Here is a 21,893-nt window from a genome sequence, read left to right as displayed (position 1 = left end):
TTGGCTCACTGCAACCTCTGCCTCCTGGGTTCAAGCAATTCTCCTGCCTCAGCCTCCCGTGTAGCTGAGACTATAGGTATGTATCACTACACCCAGATAATTTTTATATTTTTAGTAGAGACAGGGTTTCACTATGTTGGCCAGGATGGTCTCGATCTCTTGACCTTGTGATCCTCCCACCTTGGCCTCCCAAAGTGCTGGGATTACAGGCATGAGCCACCACGCCCAGGTGAACAGCCAGTTTTTTAAAGAGTACAAAGTAATGCCAATCTTTACAAATATTTTATAAATTATAATATAGCATCTAATTGTTCATGTGCACAGTTAATTCAACTCAATACATTCAATGAGTTATCTAATTATCAAACAAATTCATCAAGTGCTGAATTTAAAATAACCAGGCTTACAAAGATTCTATGTAATAGATTTCTCCTTATTGAATGTGTATCCACTGAGTTTAGAACATATAATGTCTAAGGTCACTTAAATGATTAGACTCCCCATCATCTTTACCAAGATTTAGTTTATCTTGACTATTCAGTTCATAAGAAAATGCTCCTGATTTAATATAAATGAGGAAAAATATAAAACTGTATAATAATAGCCTATTATTAATTTGTAATTAATTAATAATTTTTAAAAGGACAAAAATAGGTACAAATAATAGATTAAAATATTAAAATGCTAATAGATGGACAACAGATTTTCATGTTATTTCTATCTCCTAAAACATTCTCCACAATGAATCATATTACTTTTATAATGAGAAAAAAAACTAATAAAATATTTTCTCCTCAACTAGATTTCTAAAGAGGTAGAAAGTAGCTGGAGATTTAGAGTATCAATTATTTATATGAATATTTGTTGGAAGCACTTACATATTTTCATTTGTAAGGGTCTCATGTCTCTTACCTCAACATAAACTCAGAAAGAAAATTATGTTTATTTTTTTCTCTAAGTCATGACAATCCAAATTCCTATGCTCTGCAAAGAGGCATTGTATCTTCAGGGCCTAATCCAAAAAATATTTGTAAAAATGAATTCTCTGAAACTAATTTGTTAGGTCAACAATGTTTTCCTACCTCCCTATGCTAATGTTTGTTATGGTTGAACCCAGCAAATCAGTAAATACTGTCCCAATTGAAAAAAGAAAAGCACATATTGTGCCTTGACATGTACTTTTACGTGCAGGTTTTAATTTAATGTCATTTAAGTAAATCAAAATTCTTAGGATTTAAAAATATTACTGGTAATATTTCTTCAAAAAGTTCTAAATTTAAAAAATAAGTGATTTTGAAAGGGTTTCAACATTTTTATGTTTAATGTGTTTATAAGGACAAATGTATACTATACTTATTTTCATTGATCTTTAACCATTTCTATCCACCCGTCTATCAATCAGTTGATCAAGACAGGTTCTCATTATGTTGCCTAGACTAGCCTCAAACTCCTGGGCTCATGCAATCCTCCCACCTCAGCCTCCCAAGTAGCAAGTGTGTGCCACCATACCCCTTTCTCTTTAGAATGGTTGATGGTAAACTTAGTAAATACAGACAGAGTTCAGAAACTCAGTAAAAGCAAAAATGTTACATTTAAAAGTTAATGGAACTCAGATTAGTTGCTACAAACCCACTTTCTAGGCCTTTAGATATTTTTTTCCACAGGTTGAACAGACTTAATAGTCAGAATTAATTATGGGACTTTACTGATTAGTCAGGCTGCCCAAGGGAAAATGAGATATTGGACAATGATAAATAACTAAGGCTTGCCTAGTTCAGCACCAAAATTTATTTAGACTAGTTTTAAAGGAAATATTTCTAACATGTTTAAACTGCTTTCCTTCTTTTTAGGCAGAGTATATTATTCAACATAACTTAACCTTTAGGATGACTTAAGGATAGCATCACAGTATTTTAATTATGCACAATGATACTTAGGAACCCAGAGTGATGCTTGTATTGTTTATCCATTCACTGGAAAGTTTCAGATCATCCTAGACTCTGTTTTCTGTCTTTTTACCTCTTGCTACCTCTTCCCTTGCTGTCTACCTACTTGTTTCTAGCAGAACACTCATTTCAAATTGGTTTCCCAACCTACAGCAAAGAAGAAACAACAAAGCAATCAAGTTTCATTCATTAAACATTCAGAGATGAAAAATGCAATCCCAGGCAGTCCCTGAAACATTCACAACTTAATTATGCTACACAGGGTGCTATGGGAATCCAAAGGAGAAGCCTCTGACCCAGAGTCTGGGGATCTCAATGATGACTTCCTGGAGGAGCTAGTTCTTAAACTAAGACATGAATAATGAATAAATAGCATTTCATAAGCAAAAGAACGTGAGACAATTGGCAGAAGAAAAAATCAAGTGCACAGACAGAAGAAATAGCATGGCAATAATAAAAATGATATCTCACATTTATTAAAAACTTCTGTGAATTAACTTACTAAATCCACATACCAATGCTATGAGGCACAATTATTCCTATTTTACAGATGAGGAAACCATGGCACAGAAAAAACTGTTTCATCCAAGGTCCACACCTAGTTAAGTGGCAAGGTCAGATTTGCAGTCTGGATCTAAAGCTAACACTCTAAATCACCACACTCTATTGCTTATCTGTGCAAAATTATGAAAGCAAGAGAAAATCCAGTGTTTTGAGCAATCTGCTATGAATAATTTACTAAGGCTGGAAGGTTGTATAGTGCCTGAATACTGCGGAAGATGAAGCAGAAACCAGATCTGAGGAGCCTTGTATGCCAGGTACAGGTGTTTAGATTTTATCCTGTAGGCAGTAAAAGCCATACAGCAGAGGATTAGCAAGATCACACTAACTTTGATCAAGACTTTTATGAGATAAGAATGGAGAGAAACAACCAAAGGTTCAAAGAACAGGTAGGAAGCTATTCCAGAGCTCTATGTGAGAGATGATAAAGACCCGAACTAAAGCAATAGAAGTGGTTCTTTTTTTTTTTTCATTCGGAGATGGAGTCTCGCTCTCTCACCCAGGCTGGCAGGCTGGAGTGCAATAGCAAAATCTCAGCTCACTGAAACCTCTACTTTCCGGGTTTGAGCCATTCTCCTGTCTCAGCCTCCTGAGTAGCTGGGATTACAGGCGTGTGCCACCACGCCTGGGTAATTTTTGCATTTTTTTTAGTAGAGACGGGGTTTCACCATGTTGGCCAGGCTGGTCTTGAACTCCTGAACTCAGGTGATGCACCCGCCTTGGTCTCCCAAAATGCTAGGATTACAGGTGTGAGCCACCACGCCTGGCCAGAAGTGGTTCTATTTAGGTATTTCCTGCTACTAATCCTATGGAAAAGAGGAGAAAAACTAGAGAAAATTAGGATGTCAAATTCACAGAACTTATGACCAGAACAAGGAAAACTCGTGATGGGGAAAAAAATGAAATAAAGTTGTAGCCAAAGCAGAAAACAGATTCTGAGAGCAGTGGAGGTGGTATAAAAGATTCATTTTAGACATAATTCAGGTGCTTGTGAAGTAATATTTTTTAAAAATCAGCTAACACTTATATTGAGCTTGCTACACGTGAGGCACTAGTCAAAGAAGTTTACATGCATTGATCCACTGAATCATGAAGGCAACACTACGAGGTATTAACTTCTTTTTATGTGAGGCATCTGAGAAGTTAAGCAACTTGCCCGGGGTCATGCAGCAATAAAGGGGCTGAGCTGGGATTTGAACCCAGGTATCCTGGTTCAGAGGGCTTCTGTCTTTAATAGAGACATGTCAATTGTATAAATCAGTTTGATACTCAAGAATTGTTTAAAGATAAGGATTTGGTGCCAGCTAGCTCTGTTAGTAGATAATAATAAAAACAAAGATAAGGATTTGGAAGTCATTAATACATATAGGTGGCAGCTGAAGCCGTAAGTATTGAGTTAGATACAGAGTATGCAGTCTATATCTCTAAGTGTGGTCCTTCAATCACTTAGGTAAGAATACCCTAGGATGTTTATTTTTAATAAGTATACAGATTCCTGGGCCTCACCAAGGTCTACAGAAACAGACACTCTAGGGATAAGGGCCAGAAATAGTTGGATTAACTACCCAACTAATTCTTATGTAAATTAAAGTTTGAAGATCACTAAAGGAATGAGCAAAGAAATGTGTAACAATGACATTGAGTTTATTAGTAGTGTGTCTATAATAAGAGTAAGCAATTTCTGAACAAGGATGGTAGTAGGGGCCTGGGCAAGTGTCTGATGAGTCTTTGATCAAATCTAAGCCACAATGCATTATAAGATGTATTATTCTTTCATGTACCACCATCACCAAAACAACAAAATACTCCAAATAGGAGGCCTCCCATGTAAAGCTAGAACAACAAAAGGGCTATGAATGCAATATAAGCAAAAGATCGATAAACCCAGCATTCAGAAAGAGACAGCAAGGAAACCTGAAAGTCTCTACTGTACACAAGAGAGAAGGAATTTTACCTAAAAGACAGTACTCACTTAGCTTTGCAGTCTGAATTCATATTACCAGTGGGGTCAAAAACAAAACACATCAAAACCAGCAAAGACAAAACAAAAAAATAAATATTTCAGGCAGAGAATTTAACCTAAAGTGATCTCAGATTGGTAGTAGTACAAATAACTGGCAGAGTGAAATGCAAAACCTTTCTGAAGTAATCTGACTTCAATTGAGGCCAATAATGATTACCAAGACATTTCCCTATTTTAGACATTTTTTAATTTCTAGAATTTCTAAAAATATGTGTCTTAGAGCCACTGAAATACAGTTGATGGAATGCATACTAAGCTATATGCTGAATGCTCAGAATCTTTGGGGGTGGGTTAATTTAGGGTTCTCAAACGTACTTTATAATTTCATATAGGTGTTGATTTATTTTTAAAATAACTATAAAAGACACTATTAAAAATTATAAAATTGTTTCCCTTTCCATCACATTTAACCATATTTATAATTCCTTTAAATATAAAAAGTCTCATCCATTTTAAAACAAGAACCCCAAAGAGTAAGATCAGACAACTAATACCTCTACCTTAGACTCTATGTAAATGCTTCCACACTCTGGGATTTCGATAATGAAATTGCAAAATTCACCACAGGTCGTGGTAACTGTCCAGACTTAGAAAGACAAACAGCAAACTTTGTTTCTGCCAAGGATGATGATTTACAGTCCTACTCTGACATCTGATATTCCCTCTTTTGCTCACAGGCCACAAACACTAACTTAATATTTTCATTACATCCAGAGTATCCTGGCTCTTTTTAAGAAAAATTAATCCCTTCTCAACAATGCCACAGTGAAAAAAATTCTTTTAGAACTTCTATAATTCTCCAGAAAAGCAGCGTTTTCCTAATTCAAACATACATTCCCCATCTATTCCAAGAGTAGTACAAACTCTGCACAAATTACAAACTGTGGTTGCTCTGGGATCTTTTAAAACTGCAAATTTCAATGTACAGCAAGCACATCATCCAAATAAGTTGTTAGATGGCCAAAATTGCTTTAGAATGAAAATAAACACCAACCGATCACTACAGAGAATTTTACAATCCAAAAGTGTGACTTACCAGTAAACTGGGTATTCAAATGACCACTGCTAACTTCCCCATTTTTAGTGGGTTAAGGTCCTCAGAGTCCTCACAACACAGTCCTGTCTAGAGCAACTGATACAAAAATTCTAATCTGACTCTTATCCCTGCCACATGCCATACCCCACTAGAGCATCTCTTTCACTCAGGAAAACTATCCTACCCCCAGATCAAATGTTTACCTATGAGTGAGGGAGTGAGTGAGTATATGTGTGTGTCTGTGTAAGTATTGGAATTTTCTAAGACTGCAGAAAGTGAACTAATATTTTCCCCTTCCCTATCTATAACTGAAGATTCACTTTCCCCCTAGAAACAAGGGAATAACGGTTTTATAGTGACCCTATGTTTCTAACCATTTTATAACAATATTGTTTCTTTGTGGAACTGTGTAAAATCCACTGAATATAAATGTTAACCTACTTAGTAATTCTTGGGACGATATCTGTTAGTATAATTTGTGTGCCATAAATGTTTAATTTAAAACACTTAAAAAGTAGCCCATAATCCCATTATACAGAACCCCCATTAACATGTTCTTTTTAATATCCATACATAACAAAACCTAAACAGCACAGAAAGTCACAAAATGAAAAGTAAAAAATTTTCTGTTCCTGGACTGCTGATTCCCAACTATACTCACTACTTTCCCCTCCCCGAAGATAATCACCAATCACTTTCTTCTTGAGGACAGAAAGAAAAACAATTATTTATATACCTAAGCACTTTTCTTTTGGAGACTTTCCTATCACATGCATCAATTTGCAGGCAATGCAGAAAAGGTTCATCTTAGAATATGGCAATCTTTTTAATGTCTAGAAATGTTAACTTCATAAGGACTTTTGTTTGTATAATGCATTTTCATGTTTTCATGTACCTGTAACCCAGACTATTTGATAACAAAGTATAGCACAGCGGTTAAGAGGTAGGCTCTGCAGCAGAACTCCTTGGGGATAAATCCTGTGTGATCTGCAGTAAGTTTCTTAAATGTTCCGCCTATTTACAAAATGGGAATAATATGACTACCTATTTAAGATAATTATATGTAATGAATCAACATGAAGTACTAGAATAGAGCTTAGTACGCAATAAGCACTCAATAAATGTTAGCCATTACTGATAATCAGAAATCTTTCTATTTTGGATATTTCATCCAAATTTTTGTCAGTAAAATCACTGATGTGCATAATGATACTAAGAAACCAAAAAATCAAAAAATCTCTTTTGAACTATCAAAAACTACTATATCTAGTGTTTCTTAACATTATATCATACTATAATCCTAATGTCTCTAATAGGTAATCTATAAACAGTGCATGATTTTCACAAAGTGAAATACTTGATTTCCCACATTTAACCTACTTATAACTTTATACTGCTCCTGCACAAACCTAATTTTTACACCTAATGCCTTCTCTAGGCCCAGCCCTTCTTCTTCTTCTTCCTTCTTCTTCTTCTTCTTATTTTCCTCCCCCTCCTCCTCCTCCTCTTCCTCCTCCCTCTCCCCCTCCCCCTCCTCCTCTCTTCTTCTTCTTCCTTTTTTTTTAAAGAAATGAAGGCTCACTCTGTTTGTTGCTCAGGCTGGAGTACAGTAGCATGATCTTGGCTCACTGCAACTTCCGCCTCCCGGGTTCAAGCAATTCTCCTGCCTCACTCAGCCTCCTGAGTAGCTGGGATTACAGGTGCATGCTGCCATACCTGGCTAATTTTTTGTATTTTTAGTAAAGACGCAGTTTTACCATGTTTACCATGTTGCCCAGGCTGGTCACGAACTCCTGAGCTCAGGCACTCCACCTGCCTCAGCTTCCCAAAGTGCTGGGATTATAGGTGTGAGCCACAGTGGCTGGCAGGTCCAGCTCTTCTTAAGAGACAATATCACTTTGGAGTTTGCACTGATTTATTTGTTCTTTACTTCTGCCTAAGATAATAATTTTTTAGCAAGTACTGACTACCATTCCTCTGCATTTTAACAGAGTTCATTTCTACTTGAATGTCCCAAAGGCACCTCAAATGTATACTCAAAACTTAAAATACCATCTTTGGCCTAGAAACAGTTTTTCTTCCTATATTCATAATCTCATTTAATAGGATCATCCTCCTACTCCCCATCCTCAAGTCCTGAGGATGTCAACACCTAAAACACTTCTTTAATCAACTACCCTCTCTCCCATCCTTACCACCACTGATTAGATGTCCTAGTCTAGGCCCTTATCATTTACTGCCTGGACCATTACAGTAGCCTTTTGAAGTGATTTTCCTATTACTAATTGTGTTTCACTAAAACTATCTTTTACTGTACCCCTAGAGTGATCTACCTAAAATTAAGATCTAGCCATGTTACTTCAATGCTTCAAACTCTTCAATGACTGCAGAATAAAGACCTTCTCAGGGCATACAGGGCTCTCATGACTCATTATCTAGTTATTTTCTCCTGCCCCTGCTGAGTGAACATATTCCTAGTGTTCATATTGTTCTCTCTTCCAGGAATATTCTTGTCCATTATGAAAGACACAGTTTATCAGTTAAACTGACCATAAAGTTTTCCCTTTCCTGGCTTCCTGAGGCTGGGCTAATTAACTTTTCTCTGTGCATACCTATATGTTTAATATATAATAAAACAATATCCTGTTCATGTCTTCCCCATTGAACTGCAAGCCTTGAGGACAGAGATCAAAGTCTCATTCATTTTTGTAATCTCAGCACCTAATTTAATACTTATAAATGCTTGCTAAATTGAAATGAATCAAAAGCTATGTGGAGCTCCAAAACAAAACCTACTGAAAAGTCATAGCAATATAAGGTAAAAGGAAGATGTCTATGCCATTCATATCAGAGAGAGTGCTAGCTACTGAATGCGGTGCCTGAGTTATTCTGTGATGAAGCAATACAAACACAGGTTTGCCATACACATTTCTCTCCTTGGTACTGAGAGCACTAAAGTCATAATTCCAATTCTTATTCCTATTAGCAAGCTTCACTATGTTAACTACAGTGACTTTTGACCCATATGTCTGAGGTGAACAACTGTTTTGAAAGGCTGAAGTAATCTACTGATGCACAGAGATGTTGAGAAGCTGCAGAGAGACACCATTAAGTCCTTACTTTTTTTTCAAACCAGACTTGTTGGCACAGCTGTTAAAGTCTTAACAGCATATGTTGTCAAATAGCCCAGAGGGCAAAAGGACAAAACCTTTTTCCTGGCTAGCTGAGGTGGGAGCTTAATTAATTAATAAAAATGTATTTTTCTAGCCAGGCACAGTGGCTCACACTTATAATCCCAGTTTCTGGGGAGGCCAAGGCAGGTGGATCGCCTGAGGTCAGGAGTTTGAGACCAACCCAGCCAACACGGTGAAACCCCATTTTTACTAAAAATACAAAAATTGGCTGGGCGTGGTGGTGGGTGCCTGTAATTCCAGCTACTTGGGAGGCTGAGGTAGGAGAATCACTTGAACTCAGGAGGTAGAGGTTGCAGTGAGCCGAGATTGTGCCACTGCACTCCAGCCTGGGCGACAGAGTGAGACTCCATGGACCTGGGTTAGAGGTGGGGATGGGATGGTTTCAGGATGATTCAAGCCCATTACATTTATTGTACACTTTGTTTCTATTATTATTACATTGTAAAACATAATAAAATAATTATACAACTCATCACAATGTAGAATCAGTGGGAGCCCTGAACTTGTTTTTGCAATGAGATGGTCTCATCTGGGGGTGGAGAGGCAGTGACAGATCGTTAGGCTTTAGATTCTCATAAAGAGCATGCAACCTAGATCCCTCATATGCACAGTTTGCAATAGGGTTTGTGATCCTGTGAGAATCGAATGACACTCCCGACCTGACAGGAGGTGGAGCTCAGGCGGTAATGCAAGCAATGGGGAGTGGCTATAAACACAGATGAAGCTTTGCTTGCTCACCTGTTGCTCAACCCCTGTTGCGTGGACTGGTTCCTAACAGGCCACAAACCAGTACCAGTCCATGGCCAGGGGGTTGGGGATCCCTGATCTAGATAACCTATCTAGAAAATGTAATTTCAAAGCATACATTTGCACAATAGCATCGGAAACTACATGAATGATAGGAATAACAGCAAATAAAAATGTGTAAGGGCATTGTGAAAAAGAACAAAAATATGGGGCTGTTCTTCTAGTTATTAAGATTTATTACAGCACTTTAGTCATTAAAATAGTGGTATAGGCCTGAGATGAGACAAAGGGATTGATAAAAAAGAGAGTAAATAACCACTTACATATGTGGGAATTTGCTATATAAAAAAGAGGGCATTTACATGGAGAAAGAATTTGCTATTCAATATTCACTATGCCAGGATAATATGCTATTGACACTGTAAAATATAAACATATATCTCTACTCCATGCCAAACACAAAAACAAATGCCAGCTAGACTGAACACCTACATGTGAACAACAAACCTTTGTTTTAGAAGAAAACAGAAAATGTTTCAGACTTTGGGTAAGAAGGGATTTCTTAAGATAATTTACAAATCAAAAAAGGAAAAATGATAAAACTATATTAAAATTTAAATTTCTGTAAAACAAACCTGGGTAAATAAGTTGTATCATACTGATACAATGAAACAAGCTGTATACCAGCTAAAATTTAAAAACAAGATCTACATTTAGTAATGTAGAAAAGCTCTGAAAATATACTGTTGAGTAAAAGAGAAAGCAAGTTACAGATAATAAGATGTCTTCTATGTAACATTTTCTTAAAAGGCAGAGACAATATGTGACTATGCCAAGAGCACTTTCAAACATATGCGATATTTTATTTCATTGAAAAGAAAAAAACTAAAGCAAATTAGGCAAAATGTTAACATTTGTTCATTCCAAGAGGTAGTTTAACAGGGTATTTATTTTGTTACTCTTATTTTTTGTTTGAAATATGTAATGCTTTTTAAAATGATGCAAAATTTTAGTATCTTACCCCTATATATGTATATATTCACATAAAATGTGGATAAGAAAAATAAGTAGAAAAATAAGAATAAAGTCAGTAGTGAGATTGGTTTATAAAATTCATATTCTATGTTGGGTATATATGCTAGAGTTGGCTCACAAATCTTTCAGGAAGAGTAAAATGAATATAGACTTAGCAATTATTGATTTTTAAAAATCTATCCATTAATATCTATCAGAAATACTGGAGATTGTCATTCAAAGCATACTACAGTAAATTTTGAGTCACCAAAAACAGAAAAACAGGAGAAAATACTAAAGAGTAAACTTGACGTAAGTGGTTTATTCATTTATTCCTGAAAGATGCAAGCAAAATAACATAGAAAAAAGGTGGATGGTACTCTGAGAATAGTACGTATGACAGTGTTTCAGAAAGTACATTTTTGAAAGGCTGAAAAGAATATCATTCGAATCAATCTTGTTCAGGAATTCAAATCCACCTTGAATTCTTAAACTTAAAAATAAAAATGTACAGATTCAAATTTAAGAGGCTTTATGACTCACTTAGGCAATACACACACACCCCACACATAAAGGTACACATATAGGACTTGGTTGACAAGACATTTTTCAAAAGCCAAAAGACAAACTAAGGAAACATTTAGAAGCAAAACTGCTTATGTTAATATGTAACAAATAACTCCTTCAAAAACTTAAGTTGAAGTCAGTTATCATAGAAAGAGATATTTTAAGTTTACAGGGTTTCAGTGATTCATTATAGAGAAGGGTCAAACTACTGTGGAAAAATCACAGGTAGATTTTTGCAACTTTGTAAGACTAGGCAAAAAAGTAGCAAAGAAACAGCAATATAGACAAATAACAAGGTAATTCAATTGGAGAATAACGTTCTTAATTGTAGAGAGTTTTCCTAACAATTTGCACTTACGGCACTCAGTCAACCTCACATTCTGACAATAGATAACTAAAATGGAACTGTTAGTCCTTTTTCCTGATATGTTCCAGATAAAGCTCTCTCTGGCCTCATCTTTAGACTGACTTTAAGTCTCTCTTTAAAAGAACAGTTTTGAAGAATGGCACCAATATAGTTACACAGATTCAGTACAATGGTCTTTAAAAAAAAGTTTTTCACCTTTTAATATCATTGATCAAAATAATAATTTCAGATCCAGCAGAAACTTTATTAATAAAAATATAAATCTAGGCACAGACCTTACACCTTTTACAAAAAACTAACTTAAAAATGGATCATAAACATATACACAAAACAAAATGACCTTGGATATGGCAATGACTTTTTAGATATAACACCAAAAGCATGATACATGAAAGCTGGACTTAACTCAAATTAAAAATTTCTGCTTTGCAAAAGACACTATTAAAAGAATGAAAAGTCACAAACTTGGAGAAAATATTTGCAAAATGCATATCTGATATAAGATTTTTGTCCAAAATATACAAAGCTCTCTTAAAATTCAATAGTAAGTGGGGCATGGAGGTGCATGCCTGTAGTGCTAGCTACTTTGGGGGCTGAGGCAGGACTGCTTAAACCAAGGGGTTTGAGGTTACAGTTAGCTATATGATAGTGCCACTGCACTCCAGCCCGAGTGACATAGTAAGACCCTGCCTCTAAAAAGCAAAAACACTTAACAGTAAGAATAATTAAAAAATGGACAAAAGATCTGAACAGACACCTCCCCAAACATGATATACAGGCACCAAATAGGCATATGAAAAGATGCTCAACATATGTCACTGAGGAATCACAAATTAAAACAATAATGAGATACCATTACATACCTATTAGAATAGCTAAAATCCAAAACACTGACAACACCAAATCCTGGCAAAGATGTGGCGCAACAGGAACTCTCATTCATTGGTGGGAAATATAAAATGGTACTGCTGCTTTGAAAAACAGTTGTGATTTTCTTACAAAGCTAAGCATAGGGTTATCTGAGATCCAGCAATCACATTCCTAGCTGAGTTAAAAACTTATGCCCAGAAAACGCCTACGCATAAATTTTTAGGAACTTTATTCATAATTGCTAAAAACTGGAAGCAACTAAGAGGTCATTCAAAAGGTGAATAAGTGAACTGTGATATACCCATACTATGGATTATTTTTCAGTAACAGAAACAAACGAGCTCTCAAGCCATAGATAAAAAAACATAAAAGAACCATAAATGCACATTGCTAAGTAAAGGAGCCAGTCTAAAAGGCTACATACTGCATCACTCCAACTATAAGACATTCTGGAAAACGCAAAACATAGAGACAATAAACAGATCAGTGGTTGTGAATAGGCAGGACAATGGGAGTTTTTAGGGTGGTGAAACTATTCTATATGATACTATATAACTGTGGGTACATGGCATTACACATTTGTCAAAACCCATAGAACCCATACAACACAAAAGTGAAACCTAATGCAAACTACAGACCTTAGAATTAGAAATAGAAAGAAAAATATCTAGTCCAGTCCCTTCATTTTACAGATGAAGACAGTGAGGTCCAGAAAGATCAGCCAAATGTTATGGCTCACTTTGGGAGGCTGAGCGGGCAGATCGCCTGAGGTCAGGAGTTTGAAACCAGTCTGGCCAACATGGTGAAACCCTGTCTCTACTAAAAATACAAAAATTAGCTGGGCATGGTATCATATGCCTGTAATCCCAGCTACTTGGGAGGCTGAAGCACAAGAATCACTTGAACCCAGGAGGCGGAGACTGCAGTGAGTCAAGACGGCACCACTGCATTCCAACCTGAGTGACAGAGCAAGACTCTGTCTCAAAAAAAAAAAAAAAGATTAAGAGAGTTACCAAAAGTTACACAAAAAAAACTGAAAGCTTAGGTCACAGCTGCAATCTAGTATTATAAATAAAGTTTTAAAAAATAGGCTGTGGTGGATTTGGGAAGTTATTAACTCAATTTAGCCCAGCTAGTATTTGCATTGGGCTACCATTAAAAAACCTTGGAAACTTTCTAACACCCAAGATATTAAATACAATAAAAATGCAATGAATATAAAGAATTCAGGGTAAGTTTGTATTCTTTCACTTACAAGTGTAATGTAAATAACCAGAGCTGATGAAATGACACCCTGAGAAAGCAGAAAAAAGCCTAGGCAATAGCAAGACCCCGTCTCTATTAAAAAATAATAATAATAACCATTTGTGGTGGTACACACCTGTAATTCCAGCTACTCAATAAGCTAAAGCAGAGCCCAGGAGTTCAAGGCTGCTGCAGAGAGCTATGATCACGTCACTGCACTCTAGTCTGAGCAACAGAGACCCTGTCTCTAAAAATAATAATTAACTACTTAAAAAATAAAGAAAGCAGAAAGCATTTCTAATGGAAAGCCGGAAGAACAAATATTTGAACTCTATGCTTGGTATCAAGAAAATGAAAAAAGCTACTGTGCTAGGCCACATATTACATACTCAACTTTTTAAGGAAGTGATAGAACGTTATAAAGAAGTGAAGAACACGAGCTTGTCTGGAGGCAGACTGGCATGGCTTTATTAACTATGTGTTTTAGGGCAAGTTATTTGAACTCTCTGGGCCTCAGCTTCCTTATGTGTAAAAATGGAGATAATAGTACCTTTCATAGGTTTAATATGAGACTTAAAGAGATAACCTATGTAAATGACCTGGCACAGAGTAAATGCACTGTTAATAGTAGCTACTATTATCAATAATGGCAACATAATAGATTATTTATATACATTTAGGGTATTAAGCAGATGTCTCAACACTTTTTACAATCAGATAGGACACAGGAAAACATACAAGCAAAGGAAATGGTACCAAGCACTTTGAGGCAATACATGCATTATTTTGTGCTGTCTTCTTAACAAGTCTGTGAGGTAGGTAGAACAGCCAGTGGGTCAGCAAGAAGTCTGAGAACACCTACCTATCATGTGCAAATCTGGGAGTACAGTGGTAAACAGGACCAAGTCCTCGCTCTTGAGGAGCTCATATTCTCATGAGGAAGAAAAGATAATAAGCGTGAAATAAATAAATATGTTTAAGTGGATAATTGGGGTGAAAGTTAGAAAGGGTAACAGGTGAGCGGCTTTAGCTGGAATGATCAGGTAAGACCCCTCTAAGGGGGACTTTGAGATGAGTTCAAAACAATGAGAAGGCAGCCATGTGAAAACCTTAAGAGAAAAACATCATGTGCAAAAATCTTAAGTTTGGTATATTCAAAGAGGAGAAATGTAAAATAATATGTACTGTATTTTATAAATCAAAATGGGGTTTTAAAAAGGTTGGCAATTTGTATAACGTAAATGGCAGAGGCATAGATTTCAAGGTCTAGCTCCGAAGTCCATGGTCTCATGGAACTTCTATGCTGCTTCACTGCCAAAGTTAGCAAAACCTCTCAATATCTGTTTTCAGCCATCAAACAATCTTGTTCCCTATCTACTCTTCTAAAATGTAATTGTGAAAATTTACTGATCTAAAGAAGTTCTTCTAAATTCTATAACATCTATTTATATATTGCAGCAAAAAAGGCAGACTTTTTTTTTTTTTTTTTTGACAGGGTCTTACTCTGTCATCCAGGCTGGAGTGCAGTGGTATGATCTCGGCTCACTGCAAACTCTGTCGCCCAGGCTCAAGCAATTCTCCTGCCTCAGCCTCCTGAGTAGCTGGGATTATAGGCATGTGCCACCATGCTCAGCTAATTTTTGTATTTTTAGTAGAGGTGGGGTTTCACTATGTTGGCCAGGCTGGTTTCAAACTCCTGATCTCAGGTGATCCACCTGCCTCAGTCTCCCAAAGTGCTGGGTTTACAGGCATGAGCCACCATGCCCGGCAAAAAGGCAGACATTATGAATACAGGAACTCTGAATTAAACAAGGTGAAACTGATCACATTAAATAAAATTTTATGTGACCAGTAACTACATTTCCTAAGCTACAGATTCTGTAAACTTTCTTTCTTTCTTTTTTTTTTTTTTTTGAGACAGTCTCATTCTGTCATCCAGGCTACAGGCACCATCTCAGCTCACTGCAACTTCCACCTCCTTTGTTCAAGTGATTCTCATGCCAGCTTTCTGAATAGCTGGGATTACAGGCATGTACCACCCACCACCCTGGCTAATTTTTTTTTTTTTTTTGACAGTCTTGCTCTGTCCACCCAGGCTGGAGTACAGTGGCGCAATCTTGGCTCACTGTAATCTCCGCCTCCTGGGTTCAAGTGATTCTCCTGCCTCAGCCTCCTGAGGCTATAGCTGGGATTACAAGTGGTTGCCAGCACACTGGCTACTTTTTGTATTTTTACTAGAGATGGGATTTCACAGTGTTGGCCAGGCTAGTCTCAAATTCCTGACCTCAAGTGATCAGCTCCCCTCGGCCTCCTAAGTGCTAGGATTACAGGTGTTAGCCACCATGCCCAGCCTTGCTTTTTTTTAAGATAAATTTCCTAAAATATTTTTATTATAACGTACCCTTGTCCATCCATTAGTTACTTTGTGTTTTTGTAAATGATAGGTAAATATGCAATACCTTTGAAAGATCTGTGGCACTATATCATTCTTCCATTGATTCATTCCTGTATCTTTGCATCACACATTTATTAAGTTTGTACTAGGTACAGGCACTGCACTCAGAGGTAGAGATAAGATGATGAAAAAAAAACAAGCATAGTAGCTGCTCTTGGTGCTTATGCTCTACTGAAATAAACACACTTTAATCAAATTATGGCACAGTTGTAAAACTAATGTGTAACATAAGAGCAAGTCAAGGTTCGTGGTGCAATAGGTCTATTTACAAGAGTATTTAATTATATCAGTGACACCTCTAAGAATATGATTATTTAGCAAAGATCTGCAGAAAGAGGGGTCAAAGATAGACTAAAACAGTCTGGACAAGAACACAGTAACAGAGTGCTGCACCCACAGTCACTGTCTCCCATTCTCTCTTAAATAAAAGTATCCATCTGGCTTTTGTACCCTTTACTCCACCAAAAGTTTCTTATCAAGATCCCAATGACCTCCACGTTACTAAATGTAGTAGTCAATTATGAATCTTCATCTCATTTGACCTAGAGCAACATTTAACATAACTTAACATTCCTTCATCCTTAATCACTTTCTTCATTTGGCTTGTAGGACACCTACTGAACAGTAGGTTTTCCTCTGTTCACTGGCTGCTCCTTCGCAGTCACCTTTGCAGAGAACTTCAAATCCACCCAAACTCCATGGAATATATCTTTTGGTGATATCACCAACTACGATCAAAACACTACTATAAAACCCAAAATTATATCTATTGCCAGATCTTTCTCCTCACTTCTGGACACATTTACCCAACTGCCTCCTCCACCTCCACTTCTCAACTTGAATGTCTTAGAGGCCTCTTCAACTTAACATGGCCAAACTAAAATACCAATCTTTCCTCTCTCTCCCATACATAAATCTGAAGACTTTCCTATGACAGTAAATGCCACTTTTTCCATTCTAGTTGTTCAGGTTAGAAACTGTGAAGTCATTTTTGACTCTTAGTCTCACACAATCTGTCAGCAGAATCTGTTCACTATACTATTAAAATGTATCCAGATTCTCTCACCTGGTATATTACTTTAGTTTCCTAACCAATCTCTCTGCTTCTACCCTTGCTTCCCCCTGGTCTATGCTCAATACAATTTAAAAGAAATATTCACTTCAGGCCAGGTGCAGTGGCTTATGCCTCTAATCCCAGCACTTTGGGAGGCTGAGGCAGGCGGATCACTTGAGGCGATCACTTGAGGAGTTCAAGACCAGCCTCAGCAACACAGTGAGACTGCCTCTACAAAAAGACAAAAATTATCTCCACTTTTAATGCAATTTCAGTTAAAAAAAAAAAAAAAAAAGGAAAACTTACAAAATTAACTGGGCATGTTAGCACATGCCTGCGGTCCTAGCTACCTGGGAGACTGATGGAAGGACTGCTTGAGCCCAGGAGTTCAAAGCTGCAGTAAGCTATGACTATACTATGGCCTGAGGGACTATCTCAGGAAAAAAGAGGCTGGGTGCAGTAGCTCACACCTGTAATCTCCTAACACTTTGGGAGGCTGAAGTGGGTGGATCACTTGAGGTCAGGAGTTAAGAGACCAGCCTGACCGACACTGTGAAACTAAGTCTCTACTAACAATACAAAATTAGCCAGGGTTGGTGGTGCATACCAGTACTCCCAGCTACTGAGGAGGCTGAGGACAGAGAATTGCTTGAACCTGGGAGGTGAAGGTTGCAGTGAGTTGAGATCATGCCATTGCAACAAGAGTGAAACTCTGTCAGAAGGAAGGGAGGGAGGGAGGGAGGAAAGGAAGGAAGGAAGGAGGAAGGAAGGAAGGAAGGAAGGAAGGAAGGAAGGAAGGAAGGAAGGGAGGGAGGGAGAGAGGAAGGAAGGAAGGAAGGGAGAGAGGGAGGGAGGGAGGAAGAGAAAGAGAGAGAAAGAGAGAAAGAAGGAAAGGAAGGCAGGTAGTCATTTTTAAAAGGTCAGATCATGCCCACATCAGCGCAAAAGCCTCCAATGCCTTCCCAACTCAATTAAAAATGTTAGTCCTTTCGGTCACCTACCTGTTCTCCTACTATTACTTCCTTTCTGCCACCTCACGTCATTCTTTGTTCTCATTGTGCTCCAGCCACACTAGCCTTCTTGCTATTTCTCACATGTGCGCTCAAGCTCCTGCCCAAGGTCTTTGCACCACTTATCTTCATCAGAATGTTACTTGCCCAGGCAACTACATGGTTTATTCCCTCCCTCTTCATATTTCCTCAATTGTGCCCTTCTGCATTAGGCCTTTTCTAACCACCTTATTTAAAAGTGAACCTTGCCCCTCACATTCTGGCCCTCCCCATTCCCCTTCCCAGTTGTTTTTTTCTACACTGCATTTGTCTTCATTTCATTTACTAAGTGTTTTGCATATTGATTTACTATCTTTCCTCAGTAGAATGCAAGCTCTATAACAGTAGGAATTTTTATATATTGTGCTCAACGCTGTATCCTCAATGTCCTGTTACATAAAAGGCAATAAACAGATATTTGTTGAGTAAATGCATGGGTGAAATGCAAATATGAGAACCAATGACTGAAAAATGGTCTGTATGGCTGATCTGGAGAGCAGTATATTGAGTCTGAAAGGGCAGCAGTTGATGTCACGCTCTACAAAGGAATTTTGCCTTTATTTTAAGAGCAGTGGGTCACCACTGAATAGTTTTAATCAAGAGAAAATCTGATCAGATCTGCAGTTTCAAAAAATCATTATGGCAGCTATAACAGAAAACTAATGGAGGAGGGCCAGTGTGAATAATCACTACTGTAGTGGTCTTGAGAGATTATGGCAGTTTAAAGAAAAGTGAAGAGAAAAATACATTTGAAGGATATTTTGGGAGATAAGATTGACAGAACTTGGCAATAATTTGGCCATAGAAGTATGAAGGGCAAGAAGAAATAAAGAATAATGTTTAGCTTTCAAATTTGCACAAGTAGATGGATAGTAGTGCCCTTTGCTGAAATAAGGAATACTGAAAAGAATCAGATTCACAGGAAATAACTGCATTTGATTTTAGGTATGTTGAGTGTGAGATGCTTTTGAGACATCCAAGAAGAAATATCCAAGAGATAGATATGTGAAAGCTGAGAGGTGAAGGTGAAGCTGAATGGAGCTATTCATGTGACAGTCATAGGTGTTGACACAGGGTATACATGAGATTATATTTAACTAAGGCATAAAAAGGCACCCAGCCTTAAGAAACAACCCTACTCTCTATGGGCTGGATAGAGGATGATGATCCCAAAAAGGAGATGAAAATGCAATGGTTTTGTTTTTTCAAATCACACTAATAAGTTATTCCCTTTTTAAAGTTCGGATTTAAACTATAAGTGTTAGAATGTAACAAGGTTTTTGAAATTAGACCAATTCATCAAAACTATGCATCTATTCAAAATAGCTCACTTACAGAAACGATGTAAATAATTCACAATACCTGTTTCTTTGTAGCTTCAAAGTACATTAATACACAAAAAGCACCCTTCCCTTTCCCCAACTGCCAAGTATATATGATTTGGCTTACTGACGTTTCCTGAAAGTACCCTATCTCTCACTCCGGGCCTTAGCATATGCTGTTCTTTTGGTCTTCATTTCCACTGGGATGAAGATTTCCCTGACTCTCCAAGACCGGGCTAAGCGATCTCCTTCTAGTCATCCAGTGATATCACACAGTATTTTAACTGTATGTCTAACCACTGGTTTCTTTTTTTCATTGTATACTCAGCACCTAGCTAGATGAAATTTTTAGAATTTAGTGCAACGCAATTCTGCAATGTGAAGAATTAAAATCTACACTTATTATCAGTCCATTGACGGCTGTTCAAACCTCGACTTTTCTCAAGTAATGACTTTTTTTTTTTTTTTTGAGACGGAGTTTCACTCTTGTTACCCAGGCTGGAGTGCAATGGCGCGATCTCGGCTCACCGCAACCTCCGCCTCCTGGGTTCAGGCAATTCTCCTGCCTCAGCCTCCTGAGTAGCTGGGATTACAGGCACGCACCACCATGCCCAGCTGATTTTTTGTATTTTTAGTAGAGACGGGGTTTCACCATGTTGACCAGGATGGTCTCGATCTCTTGACCTCGTGATCCACCCGCCTCGGCCTCCCAAAGTGCTGGGATTACAGGAAGTAATGACTTTTTAAAAGCAAGCAGTAATTTTAAACAAATGATTGAATCTTTTGAAAAGACTAAGTTTTGGAGACTTTTACGGTTTTGCTTTCCTTTTCATAAGGTATCCTTAAAGCCTGCAAGAACTGTTATCTAGGAAGACTGGGGATTCTTTTCCCTTTAGTCTCGTACAAGACGGATTTGACAACTTGCTTTCAAAGCCCTGCCTGGGATTTCATTTGACTGAGAAAAAAAGGCCCAGAACATCCCTAAGCAAAGGCAAACAAAGGTGCAAATGCGCAGAGGTCCCTAATCCACCTCGCGCGTGTCCACAGGAAAGGGCGGAAGCAGAGGCAGCAGCGCAAAACGCCAGTTTCCACAGCATCCTTCCTTCTTGGCCTTACTTACGCCGCTCCCTGCGACCTTCGACATCAGGATGCCCAAATCCTTGCCTCACCCACCACACCCCGGGCTTGGGCATCTGGACTAGTCTTTCCCACGCAAGTCACTGGAAAAAATCCCTAGACTAAGGGAGCTCACCCTAGATGGCTTCGTTTCCAAAATCCCAGAGGAAATGGAGGAGGGAAAAATCCTGTCAGAGGAAAGGTGACAATCCAGCCTATGGTGCTTACCAAGCCGACGCTCTCAATGAGCCCCCGCCACCGCTAACCGTGGGTTCGCGGGCAGTCTCAGGCAACGTCGCGGTGGCCCCTGGGGGTTGTAGTTTCTGTCGTAAACAAAACGCGCCGGCAGCATTAAAACTACACTTCCCACAAGTCAATGCGAAGTCGTCCTAACGACTTAAATCTGGTATTTAGAGTAATAAAGAGGCCGTCACTATTTTTAGGCTGATCTTAAATGTAGACTCAATATTTTTCAAGAGTCCCTCCGCGCCCTCTTTCTTTGTCGTGCTTGTCTTGTGTGTGACGAAGTCTCAGTGTATTCGTACGCCTTACTTTTTCCTTCCCCAGGACAGACTCCAAAGGTCCGCCAACTGAAACCGCCCCAGGGCGCAAGCTTAGCGCCTCCGGAGACGCATGCGCCCCGTTCGCAGTCACGCATGCGTAGCGGCCGGGAGCGGTTGGCTGCCGCGCGCCGAGCACTTGGGGTCTGGAGGTAGCTTGCCAGAGGGCGGGGCTTTTTCCAATGGCTTTGCCTCGGCGGGTCGCTTCTGCTTGGGCGGGGAAGAAGGCGCTGGGGCCGGGGCGGCTCCGCGTTTGTGCCGGGCGGAGAAAGGGGAGGGGTTGGGGGTGAGGACCCCGTCTCCCCTCCCTGCTCCCGCCCTCTGGGCTGATCCCCACCGACGGGGCTGGGCGAAGGGCGGGCTTTGCGCCTCGGGCCCCGTCGCCCCGCCAGCTCCTCGGCCCAGCCCGGCGCTCGAGAATTGCCCGGCCCACCCAGTGCCCTCTGGCTCGGCGGTGGTGGGCGAGGGCGCAGGGACTGGAGACGTGGCGTCTTCCCGGGGGTCCGGAGTTGGCAGAGCTAGGGACGCTTTTTTTCACCGCCGCCCGCCGAGACAGCGGCTGCCAAAGACTGCCGCGCCCCCAAGGAGCGCCCAAGCCTCCGGCTGCTGCGACCAGTGGGCCAGGGTTCAGCGAACGTTCCCTGCCGGCGCCCGGCCGGCTGCTGAGGCGCAGGGAGGAGCCGCGGAGGGCGGGCACTGGTGTCGGAGGAGGGGCGGGGTGGGAACGCTCGGGAGAACCAGGTGGCCGCTCAGACGAAAACGCCCCG

The 21,893-nt window shown here is 39.1% G+C and overlaps 1 protein-coding gene across 6 annotated transcripts in view; it reads right to left on the bottom strand.

The window, feature by feature from the left end:
• The window catches only part of CEP57L1 (centrosomal protein 57 like 1), a 46,648-nt gene extending 25,441 nt beyond the window's left edge, over window positions 1-21,207 (bottom strand). For 2 of the 6 annotated variants that reach the window (XM_037727430.1, XM_037727431.1), the window contains exon 1: window positions 21,119-21,139. The gene's annotated coding sequence lies outside the window, so the exon portion shown is untranslated. The other 4 variants (XM_017497388.2, XM_017497390.2, XM_037727432.1 and 1 more) reach the window with 4 other exon arrangements.
• Between the last annotated feature and the right edge of the window lie 686 nt (window positions 21,208-21,893).

Source organism: Cebus imitator, unplaced genomic scaffold (genome assembly GCF_001604975.1).
Source record: "Cebus imitator isolate Cc_AM_T3 unplaced genomic scaffold, Cebus_imitator-1.0 Scaffold231, whole genome shotgun sequence".
NCBI lineage: Eukaryota > Metazoa > Chordata > Mammalia > Primates > Cebidae > Cebus > Cebus imitator.
Note: the sequence above shows the minus strand (reverse complement) of the source record. Positions and strands in the feature narration are given on the sequence as shown.